The sequence below is a fragment of the Cynoglossus semilaevis genome, chromosome 14, assembly GCF_000523025.1.
Source record: "Cynoglossus semilaevis isolate Cse_v1.0 chromosome 14, Cse_v1.0, whole genome shotgun sequence".
NCBI lineage: Eukaryota > Metazoa > Chordata > Actinopteri > Pleuronectiformes > Cynoglossidae > Cynoglossus > Cynoglossus semilaevis.
Window position 1 is genome coordinate 18,797,336 of NC_024320.1, and position 12,592 is coordinate 18,809,927.

The window sequence follows — 12,592 nt, forward strand, 5'->3', positions numbered from 1 at the left end:
CCAACCTGCAGGACCGTGGACAGGAACCAAAAGGATGCAAGTCCAACCTGCAGGACTGTGGACCGTGGACAGGAACCAAAAGGATGCAGGCACGGTCAAACGCCACCTAGTGGGTTTGTTGTTCAAACCGTGCTGCCCACATCCATGTACTTTGTTGACTTTGTTGACTTCCTGTGCCAATGCGTTGTGTCCTTTGATGTTTGTTCTGCAGTATTGTTGTTGTGTTTTGGTATCGTGTTTATTCAAGACAGTTTTTATTTATTACTCTGCAGAATGTTCTCCGTGTTCTACGGCAGATTCATGTCTCTGTACATAATCATGTTTACCATTGTAAAGTGTGTTTTCCTGCTGTGTCTCGTGTTCTCTGTTCAAACACAGCTGTACTGATAAATGGATTTTACTAAACTCAAAAGTTGTGTTTTATTCTCTTCAAAGGACGTTTGAGGATTTATTATAATAATTATATATATGTATATATATATAAATTATTTTAACAATATATGTACATATAAATATATTTCTATATAAATAAATAATTTTAAAAATAATACAAATATGTATATAAATATATTTATATATAAATTAAATAATTGTTCAATTAATATATGTGTATATAAATATATGTGTATGGTGAGAATGTTAGTTTGACAGTTCACACATTCTCCCCATCCTAACTCTTGAGGTTTTGTTCTGGAACTTGTCATGTAGCTGTTCCTGTTCTTTGTACCAGTGTTTTCCCCAGTGATTGACAGACGCTGCTGCAGCCTCATGTACGAGGATGTCGATGCCAGTCAACCACTGGAAGGATTCAGACCTTCTGACATCACTCTGTGACATCTACAATACATTTTTCTTATAGAGAAAAATACAAACTATTTCTATTATAGTTTGTTTTTTAGTGTTGAGTCGAAAGTGATCGATTTTTTTACAGTCTGATCCTAAAACTGCACTGTCTCTACATTTTAAACCATTTCTGCCAACAGTCGCTCCTGAGACTTGAGTCTACAATAATCACTTGTTCCTTTGTCATTACACACTCTGTGTACACTACACTGCTCTGTCTGCCCACACTGTAGTTGTTTTTAACGACCTCTGTGCAAGGTAACCAATAACACGGGAGGAAAAAAAAAAAAAACGATTAATGTGAAACTTGTTATCGCTGAGTCATCTGCCTGCTCTGAAACATGCGTACCTTCGGCCGCTCCCCGTGGAAAGTCTAATGATTTCTGGAGACACAGAATAAACCTGCCCGGACTAAATATAAATAATGGCCATTAAAGCTTATACCAGTGAGAAATGTTCCCATGGAAAACCCTGGACAATATACAGCATATATGGAAGGTTGTTTGATTTCTCTGGAGCAGAAACACAGTGTCAGGCCAGGCTCAATATATGGACTCTGAGAGGAGAACATCTACCATGTCTGGAACAACTCACTACGTCTTTGACTTTCACTTCTCTTTTCTGCTCTTCTTTTGTTGTTGTTGTTTTTTTGGTTTTTTTGGTGCCTTGACATTTCTCACTGTAAGACGAACAATTGCGTTGGCGTTTTTTGTGCAGCCTCCTCATGAAAAAGATTGCAGCCCAATTTTTTTTCTTCTTTTTTAAAGGTGACATTTGGTGTTCCACTCCAGTTTCTTCTTTAAGTTTTGACCCTGCTTTTGGCTGCAGTTTTAAGAGCAAGTTCAAAGAAGTTGAGCCCAAAATAAATGCTAAATAGATGCCATGAGGGGCAACACTTGCCACAAATCTGTAAATGAAAGGCTGGAGTCTATATAGGCCGGTGTCCTGCACTGATGGCCCAGATAAACAGCCGTGCTGCAGAAGGAGTAATTAACCGTGCATGTGTAAATGCTTAATGAGATTTTAAATGGTGTCAGGCCGAGCTCTTCGATCACATCCAGAGATGAATCGGTCCAGAAAGTGAAACCGAAGCTGGGGAAGATTGATAGACTCTGAATGTGTAACAAAAGACTGAAGAATCGAAGCAGGTTTAACACTGGATTTATGCAGCTTGAGTTTTTTTTTTTTGCTCTACCTAACTGGAGCCATCTGTGTTTGTAGGCTACGGAGTATTTCCATACTGTGTGAGCTTTGGGAAAACACATCTGTCAGCTGAGCTGAGTTATGACTTACATTTATGTTTCGTAAGCTGGAAGACGGTAAATTTGTTCCGACCATGTGACGTCAGTGCAGCCTTAATTGGCTTTGAGGCGCTGACGTTTGGAGTTTGATAAAGAAAAACCTCAGAACACAGAATGCCCTCTGCTGTAATTCAGATTTATCAGCATCTTCGCTGAGAGCGTTGTTTTCATCCTTTATGTCTTAATTGTTCTGGTAGAACTTCTCTGAAGCAGTAGCTGTGATCGTCTGTCACAGCTAAGATACACAGAATCACCTTCTTTCCACGTTTTTGGAAGATCAATGAGTAAAAACTAGGGATGATTTTTCCTCTCATAATGAAAACCCGATAACACAAAGCCTGGGTTTCGTCAAATGTTGTGCCCTCAAAATAGTTTTGGGGATAAACGGCTGCACATTAAAGGGAAAGTCACTAGATGGCAGCATTACAGCTCATTTAATTAATCTCATACTTAAACAGTGTTTTTTACAGATGAATAAATAAATATTACCAACTCTATATCGTTGATATCGGAAATCAAATATTTAGACAATATTGGATATCGGCAAAATGTAAATATCGGACATCCTTGGTGAAAGCGTTAATGTTTTTGGTTTGAGTTCTTCGTAAAAAAATTTCTAGAACGTGAGCTAAGTTTCTGCACATACAACGTTTTCCACGCCACCTATTTGAGACCTTTGAGATCAGTGACGTCATCATGTCACCTGTTTCTGGGAGCTCATACGTGTCTTTGTCTGTGTCCTGGTCTTTACTTGAAGAAAAAGAAAAAGCATTCTTAATAATAATATTTTGAACTTTATTGAACCAAAACCTGGGAGATTCTTGTGATAACGGCAAAACTGCTGCAACAGTCTGCCTCTTGGGGGCGCCAAGTATGTGGTTCCTCTGGGAATCGAACCCAGGACTCGCTGGTTGACTGAGTTTGTGTGTGTGTGGTTTGGTCATAGACCATCACTTTTCTGCAGCCATGACGGGAAAATGAGGGAATGTTCTTTTTTTTTTTTATAACAGAGGGATCCTTTAAGGAGGCCTCCTGTAATTGCCTTCTTGGTGGTTTGCACAGGGCTGGGTAAATGGGCCATAGACCTCTATCTGTCAGCACATGAGGAGTGTGTGACATGTGTGTGCTGGTGCCGAGGAGAATGGGTTTTTCTCTCTGATCCGTCACCGTGACAGTGTATGCAATCCTCAACAATAGGCTCACTCGTTAGCGCAGCCCTCTGGCCGCCTCTCTCAATAGGACCGTCATTTTTTTCCTCCCTTTGTCAACCAATTTACAACACACTGTCAGGTGTCTGTGGTGCGCGTGAGCATGAGTCCGTGAGAGCTTTACAGGTCAAGGAGAACGGAGAGTGTGAGTTACAAGATATGAAGATGAGTTAGGAGACGAAAGGAGGCCTTCGACCTGAGGAGGTCAGGTGATTAATTATGGTCAAAGACTTTTTTTTTAAATACTAAGTTTCAAAAACATTTCTTTCTTTTTTAAAAAAAAACATCAACTAAAGCTACCAAATCCATCCATCTATCTATCGATCTATCCATCTAAAATCATGTGGATTCATACTGGAAGACTACAGGGTTACAGCATTTCCAAAACCACTGCAATTATTTTAAACCCATACAGTGGCTCTGACTGTGGCTCCATATCATGTATTAGTTACATTATACAGCAGTATATGGTACTTTTCTTTTTTGCAGCGCCCCCTTTTGCACTGAACTTAATTCAACAAACCATGATTCTTATGAAAAAAATGTACATTAACACTGAACAAAACAAATAAAAGGAAAACTATTGTTGCAGTTTCTCCATTGGAACAAACACACACACACACACACAAAATAAAACCAACTCTAATACGTTCAAGTCCTCTTGAGGAGCCCTGCCCCTACATTTGGAAAACACTTCACTAAGCTGAGCCTTTCCCACGGCTAAATTGAAGAAGAGAAGAAAACTGTACCTTTTGTATAGCGTGCTAACGACTACCTTCAGTAATGACCATTAGCAGGTGTGCTCAAATGACCAACATCCATTCACCTCAATACAAATAATGTCTTACTGAATGTATTCAATTATTATAAAGTATTTACTTTTCATATAAAGTATTTATACACAAAAACAACCCCTCAGTTTACTACGTGCTGTGTTAAAAAGACAGAGAATTAAACTGTCTCCACCCCTCATCAGTCTGCACACGTGGATCCTTCCAGAATCTTCTGCACCTGCTTGTGCCCAGGGGAACTCTTTCACCCGAACACAGGAAGAACAGCTCCAGAAAGAAAGGTGAGTGTGTGTGTGTGAGTGTGTGTGTGTGTGTGTTTTTAACTCAACATCTGAACACAGTCTGTCTTCAAACACTTACACTTAAAACATGCAACAGTGAATCTAACTGCACACTGTTGTACACATTTACAAGGTTCAGTTTTCTTGTTCAGGAGGAGCTGATTGGCCAACACAGCTGCAGCCAATTATATTCACATATAAGGTTATTTAGTAGAAATCAATGTATACAAACACAGACATATATATACATATATATGCACACACACGTATATGCACATATATTTATATACACATATTATTTAAAAATAAAATTATTCATTTAAATTATTTAGATATATAAATAATTTAAAAAATAATATTCTCTTAATTTAAAAATAAAATGATTAATTTAAATTATTTAGATATCTAAATAATTTAAAAAATAATATTCTCTTTTTTGCCCCCTCATTATTGCTTGTTTTCAATCCTTGTGTTCATGTTGTGAGAACTGTATGTTACTGAGTTCACGCTGCAGCCTGTATGAACCATGGTGTCAGTGCTTGTTCTTTTTTAACTGTGGCCTAAAGAGAATGTAAAGAAATGCACTGGAGACTCTTTCTTGCATCACAATCAAACATTTCTTTTCCTGGCGTCATAAATAATGAAACACAATTCAGTAGAGACAGAACTGGAGAACACTAACATATACACTGATGCATGTGTTTCTGTCTTTTGTTCCTTGTGCTTCTCTTCAGCCGAACAGTCAGAACTGTTCTGTGGAGTGTCCATTACCCTAGTACGGACAGCTGTAATTCTTAATATAATAATATAATACATTAAAATGTATATTGATATCACATATATGTGTATATGTTTATGTATGTATATATGTGTATAATGTATATTAATATCACATATGTGTATGTTTATGTATGTATACTGTATATGTGTATATATGTTTATGTATGTATATATGTGTATATAGGTTTATGTATGTACAGTATAGATGTATATGTATGTATATATGTATATGTGTATATACATATATGTATATATATTTCTCTTGACATTGCTGTGACGTGACTCTTTTTGCTAATATGATTTCATTTGTCCATCCATCCACAGCATCTCTGACACAGGAGGCTAAAAGGTCGCTCGAAGAACCAAACTGAGCAGGGATCTTCTGGTAACCATGGCGATGAAAACAAGGTAATTTCCTCTTATAATACATTGTGTTTAGTAAAAGACCAAAGTGACTGTGTTAGAACGATTTAATGTCAGTGTATAATTTCATGGCAGTCCATGGACAGTGGTTTGTTTGTTACCTCAGTGCTACTTGGAGCTTTACATGGACTAGAGTCACGTCTGAGTAGAACCATGTGTTTTCACCTTGGAGCTCATCACAACTTCCTCTTCATCCCCGGCCATTTTTGTTTGCTAAAAAGCATCACTATTATTTAGTATGTGTGAAGGGGTGACATATGTTTATATGTGTTTACAAATGTGAGTAATGTTGTTTCTGTTTGGTTGTTTGGCTCTGAAATGATCATTAATTGTGGTTATTAACGAAGATTACTGCCCGATGAATAAAAACCCAATTTTAAAGCTCGTTAAAATTTCATGTTCTGCTCACAGGTTTTTACAATTTTAGATTTAAAAAACGTAATGTCTGTCAGGTGCACTTTATTGGAGACCCCCTCCCCTCCCCTCCCCTCCTCTCCTCTCTCCCTTCTTTTTGTTCTGCTGCTGCAGCCCTTTGGTGTCAAAAATCTCTGAGGCACTGCAGTATTTCAGCTTTGTTCCTGTACAGATGCTGCTGGTCTTTGAGATGATTCTTACTAGACCTGATGTTAAAACTCCTGCAGTTTCACTTCTTTGATGTGTTTTTCATTTCTCCTCCAGAGGAAAATGCTTTCTTTCTTTCTTTCTTTCTTTTTTGAAGGAAAATGCTTTCTTTCTTACTTTCTTTTTTGAGTGATGGAAAAGAAGAAAGATTCAACATTATTTGTTAGATTGTAAGAGTAGTTCAATCACAGAACATGGCTTTATAGTTATTGAATTTCTGTATTAGGTTTTGACTCCAGGCTTGTTCTTTACAGCTCTGTGTGTGACTCTTTTGATATATATATGTATGTATGTGTATATATATTTATCCACATCATGGCTGTAAATTCAATCAAATGAATTGGTTTTAAAGCATTTCGGTCAAATTCTGAAGGTGTTCAATCGACTGTGTGTCTTGTCTTGCTGCTCAGTGTTTGGCTTTGGTGATTTCGACCAGCTGTCTCTGTCTGAACGGCTAGAATGTAGCATCTGTTCCATGATCACCTTGAGGATCAGCAGATCAGTTCAGTGTCTCGTGTAAGGGCAGTTTTGTGTATAGAACATTTTGAGAGTGTAAGGTCACCTCTGCTTTATATCAACAGAGCCATCAACAAAGTGAAACTATCCAAGTTATTAACTAAATCTCCTTAATATCCTACAGTGATCATTATGAAGTGGTTAAACCAGGTTCGACTCAACAATCGGTACTTGTACAAAAAGCCGTGTTGTTTCACCAATGATCTATTCAGCACTAATGATCCACGTACTGGTTGTAACAATAGTGACCCCTGCCACGTCCACAGGTATATATATAAAGGATTGGGATTCTGTTGCTGTAAGTGTCCAGTAAACAACAAACAACAACAACACCATCACTATTATAAAAATATATATAATATATATATATATGTGTATATATTTTTTTATATATGTATATATGTATGTATATATATAAATGTAACCATCAAGTGAAAGTAAAAACAAGAACAGATTTTAAATGCCTACAGTAATGTAAGACATGTTGCGGTTCAAAGTGATGCATGATGGTAGAGGATAAGTTATAGCATCTGCTGAACACATGGCAGGTTGGAATGGTGATAATAACAGTGGAAATATTAGGTCTGAGGAGCGTGTACAGCATGTAGAAATGGTGCTAACCGTATGTAGATGATGGTATGAATGAATGATGAGGAGCATGTTGAAGGTTTCCACCAGCTTGAATGACGATGACTTTAGATCATATAAGGTTTTGAAGCAAACGTTAAGATAAATGACATGTAAAAGTCATGCATAAAGACTAAGATGCTAAAGAAGCCTTCTCTACGCCATCTATAGGGAAAATGTGGGCATTGCAAGGAAAAGGCAGAAATATAATCACAATTCAATCCAATTATATAATTTGGACAACTTTGGGCCGGATTACAAAGATGAACGAGCAGCATCCGGCCCTCGGGCCTTATTTTGCCCATGTTTGTTTGGTTTTTTTTAAATCATCTTTTTACATAAAGGTACATGCAAATCAACTATAAGTACCTCCTAACGAGGGGGATTCTCCTGGTGGTCTGTTGCAGTATTTATGCCATTGGTGTATTTGAACATGTTGACGTGCAGCCACACGTGTGTCATATGAGGACACACAGTAACAACCAACCCCTGAGCCCTGTATAAGTTAACACTACAGCAGTGTAAACACTGGAGTGACACAATGTCCCAATTATCCAGACGACACTGTTTCAGGGGCCAGTTAGTGTCAGAGAGACCCTCCCCCCCCCCCACCGCCCCCCCCCCCCACCGCCTGCCTCTAACAAATGTGTCATAGAATCTTTTGGAGTCTGATTTTTTTTTTAATAAATACAAAAGGACAAATTTGAATAATAATTGAATAGCAACGAGCTAACACTCTTAGTGTGTGTTTTAACTGCACAACGGCTTCAAACACTTAACTCACACTTGACAGAAATCCTCCCAGCATGACTCATGTAGACTCTTCACTTTGTGACCTTTAATGAGAGAAGAGCATTTAACAGTCACTGGTTCCCCATAAAGTGCCATAAAAGTAGCTCTGATGTGCCACGTTACGGCCTATTAAACTTTCCCTATTACAGGATCCTCGTCTCATTACAAATGAACACCCACTAGGGTGTGGACGTCCACACCTCCAGTCTGAGGACTTGGCCTTTTAAAGAGCCGTCTCATAGAAAAGGGAGAATTGACGATCACGCACTAACTCACGCACTTTGACACGTGAAGTTTGTTTGGAAGTTTTTGGGATGATCAAATCAACAACTTCAGATGTGTTATCTAATTTTTTTTAAATTAAATTACTGTATTTCTAATTATTCTAATTATCATCGTCATCTTAATGAAGCTGAAATAACAGGACAGGAGGAAGATTTTTCTGGTGTAAAAATACAAAGATGGAAGAGTCAATATGCACGTTTTAACACTGTTTTAGTTTCACAGAACTACCTCAAGCTTAAAATACCAAAAATCCAACCCCAACTCCATGAAGCGAAATTTGAACTGCTACTATTTTCTCCTTTACATTTTTAAATTTTGAATTCTTTACTCATTTTGCCATCTTCAGAGTCAGTTAATCATGATTATTTGTTATTAATCCACAGCGACTACTGTGATTCATTTTATTAAATCACTTGGTTTGTTTTGCAGATTGAGAGCTGTAACATTTTTGTCTCCCATTTGTACCAAGTTAGTAACTGGGATTACTCAGCATCTCCACGCAGCTTTTGGTAAATCTGTGCTCTGGTGGGCGAGGAGATTGATGTTCTGAGAAGTTCAGAAGAGCATCTGCATTTCATTTAAACGAATGGGAGGAATGGAAATCCAATAGCGTTTGTGCCTTTGCGGCAGAGCCGTTCTTTGTTTGTATGTGTTTCATGTATGAAGGGTGGAGGGTTATGTTTGCACCTGGCACACATTATGTGTTTCTGGTGTTGGTGGTTGTTGTGAAAACAGGAAAAAGAAAAAAAAAAGCCCAATATGTGTTCGTCAGTACGAGTGTGTGTGTGTGTGTGTGTGTGTGTGTGTGCACTCTTGCACACCCTGCATTCCTGTGTCCTTGTTAATGGCTGCCTTTTGTCACTCAGGACATGAGGCCCAGCGCTGCTCCGACACCAAATTTATTCATGAAGAACATAATAATCAGACAGTAGAAATGAGGTGGGAAATGGGAATAGTTGGTGAGCGGTGATGGGCTGCCGCGTGTCCTTGGTCCCTCTGTGTCTCTGTGGTGAAGACACAGATGGATACACTCATTCAGAACCAGGTGACTGACAGCTACGGTCTCTGTCAGCGTTTCATTTACACAGCCGGCTGTCTGGGACCGATAACCCTCGGTGATGGAGCTGCCGCAGCGGTGACAGAGGAGAGGGCTCGAGTGTTTAATTGTGATTCATCTGCTGGTCACTCATCAGCCCGAGCTCCGTGCTGCAGAAAATGGAGGACATGCCGCCTGGGTGTTGATGATAGATCATGGATAATGAGAGTGTGAGGAGTTCACATGTCATACAAGTCATCAGGGCCTTTTCTGCCTCCTGTGAGTTGGTGAATCATCTCCTCTTGGGCCGAGCGAGAAAGAAAAGCAGGAGAAAGATACTGCTTTTTAATTTGTGAGGAAGCGCCACCTGTGATCCATCAGCTGGTGGAATTGTCTTGTAGCGGGGGGGGGGGGGGGGGGCGAGGGGCACAAGGGTCCCCCCGCGCGCCTGCTTGCTCACTCCCTGAGTATGTTTTACAATGAGCTAAATTCATAATTAAGCTTTGATAAGACTTTTTATTTACTTACCCCGCACCTTAGATTGACCCACCTCTGTAGTCCGACGAGCTGTGATGGAGGCAGGACGTGGAGGGGGTGGAGGGGGTGGAGGCGCCCATGATTTAAATCATGTCAGCAGTACATGAAGATGTGAAAGCGGTGGCATTGATCAGTGTTTTCCTTCTCAAGGTCTAATGTCTAATGAGGATATTTGAACAGACGAGGGGCGGAGACACCAGCCTGGCACTGTGGGCGGCTGTCCATCATTTTTAGACGCAGATTTTCCATGATTGTTTTGTTCAAATTGATTCATATCAACACGAAAGACAAAGGAAGGTGTTTTTTTTTTACTGTTTATATAAACACGCCTGTGAAACGATGGCACCTGTACAGTATCATTATCATATAAGAAGACGATCAGGTCGTTACCTTAAAATGTTGTTGGAACCGAGGGTAGGGTCACCGCACGGAAAACAGTCAGGTGTACTCGGGTCAAAAACTATAAAGTAATATTACTTTTTTTTGTTTTATTTTTCTCTTTATATATATATATATATGTGTGTGTATGTTTGTATATATGTATGTGTGTATATATGTATATGTACTGTATATGTATATATACACATAATGATGTATATACACAGTATGTATATATGTATATACTGTATAGACAAATATATTTTCATATATGTATGTATATGTGTGTGTGTATATATGTATACTGTATATACAAATATATTTTCACAAATACATATATGTATACATACGTATATGTATATATAAATATAATATAAATATAAATATATATTTATATATTGTACACACACATACAGTATGTACATATATGTACAAAGAGGAATTTCGGTGAATGTTACCGCAGCGTTCTTTGGGTCTTATGGACCAAGGGAGACATGATGTAATTGAACCGGTGCGGCCTCAGGGGAGTCAGTATATTGAAGTGCTTTTAATAAAACACAAAGAAAATAAAGGAACGGCCCGAACTGATGTACAGGTCTGATAGTCCGTGATCCAGAAAACAGGACTCCACACGCCAGCGTCTGTTATGGAAGTAGGAAATGAGTTTTGTGGGGAGTCATTATAACAGAGATGCTCTGTGTTCTTACCTGCATATATGACAGTGATGACACAGGGAGAGCTGCAGGTAATTGCGTTTCTTCTCCTCAACAACGCACATTACAGAAGAAATATGAGAGGGCTGTTTGTATGAAGGGTCGTCTGTGGCAGCTTTGACAGCCAATTTAGTCCTGCAGAATCAGACTTGTCCCTCCAGCACTGGGGGGTTGGAGCTGTCACACACGCCCTCACATGGAGAAGTCCTTTCTCTTTGTTTTTTTAACCTCTCCTCTCGACCTTTCCTGTGGGCTGTTTTCTAGTCTTGGTTAGAGGTTGTCAGATTCCAGACACAATAGCTTCTTTACAGAACAGTACAAAACATCAGCACATGTAGGTCGTAAATACTCTAGGAACCTAAATTAGTAAATACTGTAGGAACTTCATTTTTTCTTGTTTTGCTGTTTTGTGTAGTGCGCTCAGCTTTTGTCGTTTTGTCCTTGGTTGGTGGGTAATATAAAAGGAAAGCGGACTTTTCATTTTGTCGATCCAAGCACAGCTAGGCTGATTTCCTTTGTTAACAAAAAGATCAGTAAAACTCTGTGTCCACGTCTCCTGCTAAATGAGACTTTATTGGACTCATGCACCGTACATTAATAAAAGCAACTTTAATCATGTCAGTTCCAAAGTGTATGAAAATGCAATTCCTAAATAGGCCTCAAGGAGTTTTTATTTTGTTAAATGCTGACAAAATACTGCAATTTCTACTACAGTTCAGTAGTTTCTTATTTTAACATTTACTAGAGTCGCATCACAGTAATAATGAACGACATTTCTTCAAAGATAAATGACTATGATAAGCTACTGGTTCTCTATATGTTATAAATTCATCACCTGCTAATTTTGTTTTTTTGTTACCGTGCGGTGCACAGTGATGACTGAAATGTCTATGAAACAAAACTGCTCTTTTTTGTCGTTCTGTTCCACTAATTTACAGTAAATAAATTATTTGGTCAAATCTAGGAATGTTGCGATTTGATTAATCTCGATTGGTCATGCTTAGTTACGATCACGATGAATCGCGATGAGTTTCGATCATGATTAAACGTGATACATTTTTCGATTAATACAAAAATGTACTGTTTTCAACTATCAATAAAAACAATAGAAACAACAACACATTTTCAAATGTAAAGCAAAAGAAAAATAGAATTGTCCATTGCAGGTCCATGAGAAAACTTTATCTTATCTGTGTGTTCAGTTGTGCAACTCTCCCCCGCCCCCCCCTTCCGCCGCCGTGTCCTTTCAGAGGGGTTGCATAAACATATGAGGGATGAGACGGAGACACTTTGTCTCTGCTGGATACAAAGATGCATTCAGTGTCACTGATTTAGAGATAAATTAGTTTCATTTGCTGAAGCCCCAGCTACGTGAGGAGATCTGTTCACGCAGTTTACGGCCTGGCAGAGTGGAGGAGACTCTCTGCCCACTTCAGCTGCCGTAAATCAACAGGAAAGAT

At 38.8% G+C, this 12,592-nt stretch overlaps 1 long non-coding RNA gene across 1 annotated transcript in view; it reads left to right on the forward strand.

Moving 5' to 3' along the window:
* The first annotated feature begins 4,334 nt into the window (after positions 1-4,334).
* The window catches only part of LOC112488105 (uncharacterized), a 32,454-nt gene continuing 24,196 nt past the window's right edge, over positions 4,335-12,592 (forward strand). The window contains exons 1-2 of the long non-coding RNA XR_003051845.1: positions 4,335-4,424; positions 5,529-5,612. This is a non-coding gene — a long non-coding RNA (uncharacterized LOC112488105). The remainder of the gene's footprint in view (positions 4,425-5,528; positions 5,613-12,592) is intronic.